An 11,203-nucleotide genomic window follows, 5' to 3' on the forward strand; every position below is an offset into this window, starting at 1 on the left:
ATACAGCAGACATTTTATCCCTACTTTTTAGATGACAAAAACTTATTGTTTTTTGGTGTAATGAAGACAGTCTGTTATATGATGCTTAGTTGTGCCATCATCTCATAAACATCCAATGAGCAGGTGTAGCAGTGGGCTGTTGCTCCCAATAACGTAGCGCTGTGTGGCACCAGCTCTCCTTTGTCGCTTTCAGGCTCATTGTCACACCCGTCACAGCAGTCCACTTCTTGCTGGTCTCGAGTAACAGCAGCAACTAAATCAGCGTCAGTAAGGTTCTCCACAGATGTCGCATCCACTGCCATTCACTCGTCTATGTCTCCTTCACTAGCTTCTTCACATCCAGGGATTATATCATTTGTAGCAGATTTTCCTCTTCATTTTCAACTAGGTTGTGCTGAAATTCAAGAGATGTCCACAGGTTTCTCCACTATTTTCTCAGAATATTTTCTGAAATATTCTGCCATGCCTCAGCGGCCCAATAAACAACATCCTTCACATTGGTCTTTTTTATTTTGTCCACTAAAGGAATGCTATCATCTTGGATCAGCATTCTTAAAAACTGTTTTCTGTAAACCAGTTTTAATGTTTGCAGTATGCCCTGGTCCATTGGCTGTAGAAGTGATGTAACATTCGGGGGCAAAACCTTCGCCAAAATTTCTCCATCACGTAATTCCTCAGTGCTGGGGTGGAATGGTGCATTATCAATCAAAAGGATTGCGCGGGGGGACAAATGATTTGCCTTAGAAAACCCTCGAACAGAGGGAACAAACTGGCCGTGAAACCAATCTTTGAACAGCTTACCATCCATGCATGCTTTTATCTAGTTGCGATAATATACGGGCAGGGATTTCGTGTTGCAGTTTTTAAAAGCTCTGGGCCTAGCAGCCGATCAGCATTAAAGGCAGCTTGTGATTACCAGCAGCATTGCTGCATGCTTATAAAGTCACACGATCTTTGCAATATTTTAAAACCAGGTGCATGGTCTTCTGCTTTTGATGACAGGCTTTTTGTTGGCAATGCCCTAAAATTAAGGCCAGTCCCATCAGCGTTATAAATTTGTTGGGGAGAATACTTTCACACTCTTATCATTTTTTCAAACTCACCCAAGTATTCCATCACTGCATCACAGTCAGAAGAAAGCTTCTCTCTAGTAATTGTTAGCTGACAGATTCCATGACGTTTTTTGAATCTGTCCAACCAACCTGTACTCGCACTCATCACCATTCATTAACCTGTTCAGGTAAACAGCCTTCTCCTGAACCAGTGCTCCACTCAAAGGAGTTCCCCCTTTCTCTTTCTTGCATAAAGCAAAGGAAAAGAGCTTCATCCACTTTATCGTACTGGAACTGTTTCAAAAGTCTGCTGAATTTCGAGCGTTTTTCCCGAAGACGTTTCACGGGATTGTTCAAGCTTTACTCAGTTCTTCTTCCAATCACAAATGGTTGCTTTACCAACACCCAGTTCTGTTGCCAATGTAGATACATTATCACCATTGTCTATCTGCTTCAAAGCATTCAGATTTTCTTTGAGAATTAACGTTGTATGTTTCCATTTAGTCATGATGAAAATACGTACACCACTACACCTGAATGAATACAATACAACTGTTAAGCATGCCAGTGATCGATAACTAACATAACCAAGCACTTTGCGAGCCAACTGGCAGTGCACTGATCTCAGAAACTTTGAAGGTCTCAACAATGCACAACAACAAGGGCAGGGAGTGAGGACAAGCCGTTGTTCCCACACGTGTTCCCATTTGTTACCATGGTGTACCTACTTATTAGCTTGGTATACTTTATTTTAGAAAATTCGTCACCATAATTCCGGCTAATCCAAACAAATCGGTAATCCGAAAAAGGTCCGGTCCCAATTAGTTCGGATTAACGGGACTCTCCTGTACTTCTGAAACCATATGACAGTCCCAGACCATTGTCTCTACCTGTACAGTTGTTACCATTTTAAAACATGTTCATTCTCGAGCTTTTTACATACGAACGGACACAGAACTGTACATCTTCAGGACAGCCAGTATGAGTGCTCTCAAAAACACTCAACAGACAATAGTTCTGAAAGTTAGGATTAGTATTTTACCACTTTCAAGTATTCCTATTGGCGGTCCAAGAATTTTTCTTCCTGGAGGTATTACTGGATAGGCTACTCTACCTCCTTGTAATTTAACAGTTCTCTCAGTTGGATTTTCTTACTGATACAAACAATTTATTACCAAAAATATCAGTTATTGATAATATAATGTAAACGGATGGATAAAAATATCTACCCACCAAGCAGTGGCAGGGGAACACACACACAAAAGGATTTAACTTCCATAAAGTTTTGGAGCCAATGGCAGAAGAATTGAAGGGGAAGGAATAGGGGTAAAGGGAAAGGACTGGAGAGGTTTAGGGAAAGGGGTACAGTTTAGAAAAGTCACCCAGAACCCCGGAGACTTAGCGGACACACACACACACACACACACACACACACACACACTCTTTTAATTTATTATATGAGCTTTGACAAGCTTATGTTCAGTGTGGGTATCAGAGTACAACTAAAACAATGTAACAGCTCCTCATTTGATTAATACAGTTGTCATATACAATATACATTCCTCTTTGGATATTTTTGATCTTGTCTACTCTGAAGGGCCCTTTTAGTGCTTGTGTGGTGTTGGAAGCATGATGACATACTTGCTATGACATAATAGCATCTGCTAGTAAACTCCAACTGTCACACACAGCCTAAGGAGCACCTCTAGCAAATAACATTATAACACAAATATCTGCACTAACATAGGGTATCCTATGCAAAAATGTGAACCTGAGTGCTACTTGAGATATCCCTTTAGTAAAACAGTAGTAATTCATGTGGTTACTCATTGATATACGACGATGAGGGTACTTTCTGACTTTTGAGGGAAATATCCAAAATTTAACTATGCAAAAATTGTGTATTCTCACCCTTATCAACAGTGATGTGTTGATGTTCAGTCTTCCTTTCTTGTCTCACTGTAGAAATTATTAATTGATTGTCTTAGATAACTGTGGAATTTTGTGGTAAGAGTTGATAGCTGACCTATATGAAAGAAACATCCCTCCCCCCAATGGAGCTGCATACTTTCATTCATTGATACAGGCTCCGAGGGCCAATGTCTGGATTTGAAATTGTGTACTGCTAACAGTTTATACACTCCCTCTTAGCATCTTTCACTGATAATCTCAAGCAAGACAAAACAGGAATATTGTTCAAAGTCAATCAGTCGCAAGACACGCAAAAACACTAGACATCCAGCTTCCTCAGAAACAGATGGAATTCACTGAATTCAGTTATATTCTGCCAAGTTTGCCTCAGTCATTAAATGCCACCTCCAGCTAGCTATAGCAGTAGTGATCTGATATAAAGCATCTATCTACTGAACATGTGGATGTCCATGAAACCGCAACACGTACCTAGATGATCAGAAAATGATTAATTATAATGAATGCCTCCACATGATAAAGACACTTGGTCATTCATTTAAGCTTTCCATATTGAAAAAATAACTTCAATGATCACTCACTCTTGACATAATATTCACTATACTCTTGAAATGTCACTTCTACCACACAGGGCCAAGACTTGTGACCTATGCTTCACCTTCAAGAACTGCAAGCAGAGTCCCTCAGTTTTATGAGTTCCAAGCTGCTCCATGAAATTGTTCCAAGCTGTTCCAAGAAATTGTTGGATCATCTAGGCCTTTCTGCCAATCTAAGGAGGAGAAATGCATGCATTTCATTGGCCAATTCATATGCAATCTTTCCTTTGACATGTCATCAGTGATGTTGTTCTCCCTGAAACTGTGTTTTATTTTGGGATTTAGATTGCAGTTGTAGGGCGGGAAGCAGACTACTTCATGGCCTCTGCTCTCAGCTGTTTTATCCACTACATAAACTTTCATGGCTGGTTTGTTTCCCTTTAATTTAGATAATTGTTTGGCTTTCCTTATTGAGTTGCTGCAGTTTGTCTATCTTGAACCACTCTAACAACGTAGTCCTGAAATTGTATTTATTAGGCATTTTGTTGAACTTCTCACTGTGATGCGGTGCATTATCCATACATCACCTAATTGGGTGGAATATTACGAACCACCATATCTGCAACCTCCCCATCCCCTCCCGTCGACATCTGCTAGTTTCATCAACTTCAAGATGTTCGCAAGTTAGTAGAAACAGTTACTTGCATGAAATTTCCTGACAAATTAAAACTGTATGCCAGACCAGGTTCACAAGTCTGAGTCCTGGTTCGGCAAGCAATTTCAATTTGTCACGAAGTTTCTGATCAGCGCACACTCCACTACAGAGTTGCAGCATGTTGCTGCAGGTACCTATCAAATTTAGTTCATGTAAATTTTTCTCAAATTTACAAAAGTTGTTTGTGTTCAGTACCAGTGTGAGAATATCAGTATCGAAAAGGAGAATGGGACAAAGACAGATGGGTTGAAACAAATGCGCAATTGCAGTTGACACCGCCAGTCAAACAAGTGCCAAATGAGTTTACCAATCAATTTGTTTTAGCAGAAGGGAAGGTAGAATGGCAGTACAGATGCCTTTAAATTTTAGCTGATTTTTTTAATGTTACTGTAAACATAAATGCATTACAGTTGTGATAAAAATAGTAAACACTGCTTGCAAAAATTGAAAATTAAAATGCAGTCTCTTGGTGAGATACCACACTGCATTTTTGTTACCTGTTATCGAACATTTGATTATACAATAGACAAGAGATGTTCAAAATGTGCATATGACATCCTCAAAGTTTTTAATCTAAGTCCTCTGAATTTAGTTAATGGAATAGTATGGGGTGGTTTGAAAAGTTCTCCGAATCACCACGAGAGGTCAGTGCTAGCGCAATGAGTTGTTCACATGATATTCATTGGACTGTTGCCTGTAAACACGTGCCACGTTAATGCTCTTGCAAGAGAGCTGTAGCAGTGATGTGGCTCTGTTGCTGTTCCGTCATAGTGATTTGCAAAGATGGAAAAAGTGAAGATTTGAGCATTGATTAAGTACTTCATGAAGAAAGACATGAAAGCAATGGACATTGATGCCAATTTCCTGAATACACTGGGGGACAACTCTGTTCCTTCATATTCAACTGTTGCCAAGTGGACAAATTGTTATATCCTAGCCAGTAATGCCACCCGAGCCCGCTGCCAAAAGGTTGGCAGCATCAAAGTCCGGACGCCGTCCGCATAAGCAGCGCCAATGAGACAGCAAATCGCCGCAAGTCTGCGCGCGCCACCGCTGGCTTCTGGTTCTTAAGGGGATACGGAATCGGATTTTGGGTTAAAAAATCGAATTTTTTTTTATTGGCGTATTATATTCTGCCATGTTTCCTCTTTAAAATGACGTATCATACATAGCTCTACTACAATTATAACTATTTTATTTTTATATATTTGTGAGATCGGGTATTGCGCTTTAGTTATACACGTCTCTCGTGGCTGACCATGAACTTTTTGGCAGTACCTTTAAAGTGACATGAATTCAAATATCCCGGTTTCCAGCGACTATTTATACACTAGTTGCCCGAAAATGTTTCTCTCTGGTTTCCTCAAGTTACTCTTTGACTTTGTGGCGGGACTGTTTTGTAAACAGTGTGATATAAGAAAGTAGTTGTTGTTGAGTTATTTCGTATTTAGTGCTTCATTTTTCGCAGTGAAAATGCCTAGAGCTAAAGCAAAAGTATTTAAAAAGCGTGTGAACTGGCAAAAGAAAAGAAATAATGATTCATTAGCAAAGCAAAGCAGTTCATCATCATCACTGTTGGAAAATGTGAATCCACTTATTACTGATTTGCCGAACGAACTTACACCAAATGAAAACAGTGCTTCTCATAAAAAACTAAGAGATTTGGAAGAGAAATATAATTTACTTGATAGAGGGAATGAAGTTTTTGAACTCATTGATACGAATATATTGTGTGAAGCTCTTGAAAACAGTTTGTGCTGCAAAAAATGTCATGGAAACGTTTCTCTGAAAGTAGAATCCCATGTTGGCCTGGCTGCCCAGTTTAATTTAATATGCAGTGTTTGTAAATACAGCTGTAAGTTTCCAAGTTCGGTTTCAGTAACTGTAAATAATGGATACAAGAAAACTGAACTTTATAGTGTAAATATTAGGTTAGTTTATGGATTGCGAGCAATTGGTAAGGGCAAAGCAGCTAGTGATATGCTATGTGGTGTTCTAAATCTTCCAAGTGCACCTTCAAAGTTTGAAGCTTACAATTATGTACTAGGATCTGCAGTTGAAGATGTAGCACAGAAGTCAATGCAGGTTGCTGTGGAAGAAGCAGTGGAAGAAAATGACGGCAGTCGTGACCTCACAGTGGCGTTTGATGGCACGTGGCAGAAAAGGGGCCACACCTCCAACAATGGTGTTGTAACAGCAACTAGTGTTGATACTGGCAAGGTTATTGATGTTGCAATAATGTCTAAATACTGTAGGTGCACAGGCAGGCTGAAAAATGAACACAGTGATGACTGTATTGCTAATTATTATGGTAGTAGTGGTGGCATGGAGGTTGCTGGGGTGAAGAAAATTTTTCATCGCTCTTCACAGTGGTATAATGTTCGCTATGTCAAATATCTGGGAGATGGTGACTCTAAAGCATTCAAAGAAGTTTTGGAAAGCAAACCATATGGGAACAGTGTAAATATACGCAAACTTGAATGTATAGGACATGTGCAGAAGAGAATGGGTGCCAGGCTGAGAAGGTTAAAATCAGTTATGAAAGGGAAAAAACTAGATGATGGGAAAACCTTGGATGGCAGAGGAAGATTGACTGATTCCATAATAGCCACATTCAGAACTGCTATGGCCTTGCAATCAGGCAAAATACAGGCAATCTTGAAGAAATGAGGAGAGCTATATGGGCTTTATATTTCCACACCGCATCCACGGATGAGCATCCACAACATGGTTTGTGCCCCAAAGGTGAAAACAGCTGGTGTAAATACAATAGGGGACTAACAACAGGAGAGAAATACATTCACCACCACAGTCTGCCATCAGCCATCATGGCAGAAATAAAGCCCATTTTCAGAGATCTGGCTGACAGAAGTCTTCTGATGAAATGTCTTCACGGAAAAACGCAGAACCCCAACGAGTGCTTGAATAGTGTGATATGGCATCGTCTCCCAAAAACAATGTTTGTCGGAATTAATACACTACATTTTGGTGTGTATGATGCTGTGGCAACCTTCAATCTTGGAAATATAACTAAATGCCAGGTCCTTCAAAAGTTGGGTATGTGTGTTGGTTCCCGTACGGTACGTGCTATGTTCTTTTTAGATCAGCACAGACTAAGGCATGCTGATAATATAATCAAGACATTAGTGAAAAAAGCAAGACAGGTGCAGAGGGGTGCCAAAAGAAGACTTGAAGATGATTATGAAGACTGTGAAGGGGGTATTAGCTACGGATCAGGAATGTTTTAATCTTCTTTCTCCGTTTCCCGTAAGTTTACTTTTTACTTCATCTAGGAACATTATCTCAGGTACTGGTCAACCTAGAAGTCTGAAATTTTTATGACGTAGTGACATAGGTCCCTATTACATACTGAAACAACGATTTTTTAATTACTTGATTTACAAAAGACTTAGGGGTGATAGTCTAGTAAAAAGCGATGGAAAAAATTTACTTAAAAATAAATGTACAATATCTCTGTAAGAAAATACTTTGACAATAAACTGTTGTTTCAGTATTGTTGTAACATATGAATGCACATACAGTAAAATTTTTACCTCTCTGTCTCCAGTAGTTTGTGAGAAAATGTTCCCTATAGTAGGCATATATTAACATTGCGGGGGTAGGTGATTCCGTATCCCCTTAAGCGCTGGAGTCGCGAGCGCTAGGACAGTTCTGTATTCGCCGCTCAGTTGTGTACTCGCCACCGAATTGTGTACTTGCTAGTCAGTTGTGTGTTCATCGCAGCAGAGTTGTTGTTTGTCGTCAGCCGACGCTGACCTATCCGCTCCGACTCGAACTAGACAGATCTCTGTAGACACGGAGTTCACTATTGTGTTTCTGTATCTTGGTCAATAAAGATAAGTACCGACTTTTATTTAATCAGAGTGTTTGGGTTTTCATCTTTCTGTTCACTGTTCCAGCGGACCGGTCGGCCTGCTATTAAAAGCGTGGCGGTGACTTCGTAAGCCGTTTCTACAGCGAATTGTTTGTCGCTACGAACGCCGCCACAAAACAAATGAATTAAAATTCGGCTGGGAGAGCTTTGATGATGATCTGCGCAGCAATCGGCCAAGATGTGTCACTACTCCAGAAATCATTGCAAAAGTGTACAAAGAGGATCACCAATGGAAAGTGTGTGAAATTGCTCACGATTGCCAGAGGTCATCTGAAAGGGTATATCACATTTTAACTGAAGAATTAGAAACGAAAAAATCATCTGCAAGATGGGTGTTGCTGGTTCAAAAACGCATGAGAATGGACATATCGGAACAATGTTTGGCCCGTTTTAGGAGAAACAAACAAGATTTTTTGTGCCAGTTTGTGACCACAGATGAAACTTGGGTGCACTGCTATACCCCAGAGACAAAACAACAGTCAAAGGATTGTCTGCCACCAAAGAAAGCAAAGACAATTCCTTTGGCGGGAAAGGTCATGGCATCAGTGTTTTGGGATTCGAAGGGGTTTCTGTTTGTAGATTATCTCCCCACTTGGCAAACAATTACTGGAGAATACTATGCTAACCTCCTGGACAAATTGCAACAAAAGATATATGAAGAAAGGCCAGGTTTTGCAAGGAAGAAAGTCATCTACCATCACGACAATGCGCGCCCGCACACGTGCCGTCGCCATGGCAAGATTACATGAACGAAGGTCTGAATTGTTGCCACACCCGCTTATTCACCTGATATTGCTCAATCAGACTTCCATCCTTTCCCAAAACTGAAAATTTTTCTTGGTGGACGAAGATTCACTTCAAACGATGAATTGATAGCCAGAGTTGACAACTATTTTGCAAGCCTGGAGGAAACTCGTTTTCAAGATGGTATCAAGGCACTGGAACATCGTTGGACCAAGTGCTTAATCTACAAGAAGATTACATTGAAAAATAAAAAAAGTGTCTGCGATGTAAGTAGTTTTTTTCTATTCTATTCCAAGAACTTTTCAAACCACCCTCGTATTTCTTGGTAACATCAGTATGTACTACCCTAACATTTTTTTTTTTATTTTTGTGTTATGCCACAATTTTTATTCATTAATAAAAATGAAACAACACTTTTGACTGCTTGGGCTTTAAAAATAACTGCACTTCTGCAACAAGTACTTGCAGCAAGTTCCTGAAACAAACTTGCCCCAGTGACTTGAAGAAGTAAACTTGAGTAAGTTTTTGTCCTAATGTAAACACCTCAGCAAGTGCTTACAGAAGTTATTTGTTAGTGTACACAAGCCTTTTTTAATACTTTGCGTCTGGGGGCAGCTTGATGTTGGCAGTGCTTGCAGCGAATGAATATCCTACAGGTAGTGCTGATTTTCTCCACTTCTGGTAGCACTTGTAAGATTCCCCCCCCCCCCCCCCCCCTCATGTATTGTGATCACGAAATGTTTTTCATGCACTTTGGATGACTTTTTAGGTTTTGGGTTCTGCTATAATTCTTGTAATGCTGTCAGTACAATTTTACTGCATTTAATAAGATTATTTCTGTCTGTATCATTCTTAGTTACCATAGGACCACTTTCCATTTATTTGAGATATATGTTCTTTAGTAAACATTAGTCAACATCATTCTTTGCATATACATCAGATAGAGACATTAGGATAGAACCCTTTTTATTAATTATTCATTATCTTTTATTTAATATGTCTATTTATTTTATAAATTCACATTATAACCAACGCATGGACTATTTGACTGCAGGATCACAACTACAAATTATTATTTGTAGCAAGTTAGCTGCTGGGCATGAAAGCAGATTTGTGGGACTCAATTATTGAGCTATTCTTTTTAAACAGAGCCATACATAGCTCAGTTACTAAAGTATAAGTAACCACAGGTAAAGTCGCAATTGGTTTGCTTGTGTGGGATGCCATGTAGAAAAACTACTACTCAGCATGATACCCATTACTTAAATTTGCATGCTGCTGCCACCCAGGACTTCTCCCACAAGTGCTAGAAGTTAGTAATCCTTAAGCTAGACAAACAGGCTCTGATCACATCCTACTCAGTAAAGTTAGACACATTCTCTCCAACTTTGGTGCCCACGATAACCAGGAGGACAAGTTCACGGATGCAGTCAGCAATGGTATGTTACAATTTAAATGACCAAAGGTATTCAGGACTTGGCATTATGTAACACATGACTGCACATTTTGAAAGAATTATTCCAGGACAAGTAACAGTAAACTTGTTGTATTTGTTGACGAGCTGGATTCAGGCAGTGAGCTGGAAGGAAAACATCAACTGCATGGATCTTTAGATATTCCTCATAAAAAATTAATTGGTATATGGCTCTAGTGTATTTCAGTTATAAATAAATGCACTTACATTAAACTGTCTTTTATAGTACCTTCAGTATACACTTTTCAGATTTTCTTTCAAAAAGGCAATGTTTGTTTGTATCTGCATATATCCTGAATTGATCTTGAACTGAATTATTTCTAGATATGCATCTGCACCAGGACACAGTGACAATTGTTCAGTTTCTACTTGCCACACTGGAGAAGTGCCCTCGAAGCCAGCATCAGGCGGCTGTTCCAAAGGAGCAGCTAGTGTGAAAGCAGCACAAGGAGAGCTTAATCTATTAATGACACAGTTATTAGGAAACAGAACAGCTTTTGACTGCAACTCAACAAAAGACCTAATACACATAACTTTATTTGGTACAGAGGTGAACGAAAGGTAAGTAACGCATGTGTGCATCTACAACGAAATTTAAACACAGCAAGCAACTGTGTGGTGTTTGTCAAAAGGTACACCATAATAATATACGACTCTTCTCTCTCTCTCCCCCCCCTCCCCCCCCCCTCTCTCTCTCTTTCCCCACCTCTCCCATTTGTGATCTGTGTGTGAGAAGCAGAAAAGAACAAATGTTTTTGCACTATAGTTGAGATTTCTCTGACTTTATTCTCATGGTCATGTTGTGAGACATGTGTAGGAAGACTGATGAGCAGTTTTACTAGGGTTTCCTTAGCTACT

Source organism: Schistocerca americana, chromosome 2 (genome assembly GCF_021461395.2).
Source record: "Schistocerca americana isolate TAMUIC-IGC-003095 chromosome 2, iqSchAmer2.1, whole genome shotgun sequence".
In the NCBI taxonomy this organism is placed as follows: Eukaryota; Metazoa; Arthropoda; class Insecta; order Orthoptera; family Acrididae; genus Schistocerca; species Schistocerca americana.